The sequence below is a fragment of the Trichomycterus rosablanca genome, chromosome 4 (assembly GCF_030014385.1).
Source record: "Trichomycterus rosablanca isolate fTriRos1 chromosome 4, fTriRos1.hap1, whole genome shotgun sequence".
In the NCBI taxonomy this organism is placed as follows: Eukaryota; Metazoa; Chordata; class Actinopteri; order Siluriformes; family Trichomycteridae; genus Trichomycterus; species Trichomycterus rosablanca.
In genome coordinates, this window is record NC_085991.1 from 3,234,997 (window position 1) to 3,237,496 (window position 2,500).

The following is a 2,500-nucleotide window of genomic DNA, read 5'->3' on the forward strand; positions in this document are numbered from 1 at the left end:
GACTGGGTATGAAGACCCAGCCGATAATCACCCAGGCGATCCGCCGAGCCTGCCCAGAGGGAGGCCCTGCCGAAAGTTTTCCAGGAGGCCGAAAATTCACCCAGGCCACAGGCCCAGCCTGCCCAGGGAGAGAGGCTGCCTGCCCGGGGAGAGATGGGGCCTGCCCAGCCGCTCTGGTGGTGGTGGTGGTGGTGGTGGTGGTGGTGACCCCGGGGTGGATTTTGGACTTTGACAAAATCTCACCGAAAAGGGGACGCTCGCCCAGGGGAGCCGCCGCCCGTGCCCAGGGAGGGGGCGGACCCTGCCGAAAGTTTTCCAGGAGGCCGAAAATTCACCCAGGCCACAGGCCCAGCCTGCCCAGGGAGAGAGGCTGCCTGCCCGGGGAGAGATGGGGCCTGCCCAGCCGCTCTGGTGGTGGTGGTGGTGGTGGTGGTGGTGGTGACCCCGGGGTGGATTTTGGACTTTGACAAAATCTCACCGAAAAGGGGACGCTCGCCCAGGGGAGCCGCCGCCCGTGCCCAGGGAGGGGGCGGACCCTGCCGAAAGTTTTCCAGGAGGCCGAAAATTCACCCAGGCCACAGGCCCAGCCTGCCCAGGGAGAGAGGCTGCCTGCCCGGGGAGAGATGGGGCCTGCCCAGCCGCTCTGGTGGTGGTGGTGGTGGTGGTGGTGGTGGTGACCCCGGGGTGGATTTTGGACTTTGACAAAATCTCACCGAAAAGGGGACGCTCACCCAGGGGAGCCGCCGCCCGTGCCCAGGGAGGGGGCGGACCCTGCCGAAAGTTTTCCAGGAGGCCGAAAATTCACCCAGGCCACAGGCCCAGCCTGCCCAGGGAGAGAGGCTGCCTGCCCGGGGAGAGATGGGGCCTGCCCAGCCGCTCTGGTGGTGGTGGTGGTGGTGGTGGTGGTGGTGGTGACCCCGGGGTGGATTTTGGACTTTGACAAAATCTCACCGAAAAGGGGACGCTCACCCAGGGGAGCCGCCGCCCGTGCCCAGGGAGGGGGCGGACCCTGCCGAAAGTTTTCCAGGAGGCCGAAAATTCACCCAGGCCACAGGCCCAGCCTGCCCAGGGAGAGAGGCTGCCTGCCCGGGGAGAGATGGGGCCTGCCCAGCCGCTCTGGTGGTGGTGACGACCCCTGGGCGGGTTTTGGACAAATTTCCGCTGGAAAAAGACCGTTTCACCCATGGGAACTGCTGGCCCCTGCCCAGCGAGAGAGGGAGAGAGAGAGAGAGAGAGAGAGAGAGAGAGAGAGAGAGAGAGAGAGAGAGGGGGGAGGGGGCTGCCCTTCTGCTCTGGTGGTGAGGGTCTGCTTGCCCCTGCCAAGAGACAGGGCCTTCCCTGCCCCTCTGCTGTGCTTGGGGGTGGATCTGCCGTACACTACCCGAGCACCTCACAGTTCACAGACACATAGACCATCTTTGAAAACACTAGTTAAGTGCAAACACACATAGCTTAGCTACAAAAGACAAGGGGTTAGCTCAGGATTGTTTACGATGTATGTATGTTTGATACTCTGCTATTTTTAGGAGGGATATTCTCTGTGTTTCATCGTTTAAATGCTTGTGCTGCGGTGGAAACAGGTAAGACCGACAGGGGAGAATTTATGAGACAATAGGAGCCATGCAGAGAAGCAGGAGCTATGGGCCCCTTCTGAATATCTGCAGCTCCGTCTGGTGGAGGACAACCTGAACAGACTTCCTGTAGAAGCTACGCACCTATTGTTTTTATTTTTCTCGTTTTTGATTTCCTATTTTTAAATTGCTTTATTTTGTTTTTCTATTCTTATTTTATTTTTTATTTTTTGTTTGTTTGTTTGTTTGGTTTAGGGGTAGGAGCTGTTGCGATAGGTACGGTTCCTTTAGTTTAACTAGCAACCTTTTTATTTTTAGATACCTTTTATTGTAAAAAATTCAGCCCAGTGGCCATGTAGTCAGAAGGGGTTAAATTGGGGGTTGCCGACAGCTATCCTTTTCTCCTGGAATCTAGAAACACCTAACCTATAGTTAAAAGTTAAGATGCTTTCAAGGGGTTATATATATATATATATATATATATATATATATATATACAGTATATATACATTTAAATATACATTTATATAAACACATTATAAAATATATAAAAAACACAAGATGTTTTTAATGTTGACTTTATTACATGAAAGAAGCTTCACTCCAAACTAGGGTACAATGCACTACTTAAGGCATTACAGCATTTTCGAGCAATGAACCCTTTTCCGATCCAGTTTGCAGGAAAGCTTTATTGCTTAAGAACGCTTCGTCTTGCCATCACTTCCCACTGTCAACAACCACCACCACAATCTGTTTGATTCTGCTGCTGTTTTATCAACATTCATCTGTACAGTATCAGCATCAGTGCTCCCAGCCCCACCGCTTTCCTTACCTGCATCCTCGCGTTAACTTCCTGCGGCTCTCGTTGTACCATCAGCCACGGTCTCCTGCGTGTCTGCCCCGGCGTGTTCCTCTATAGCCTCGGCGTT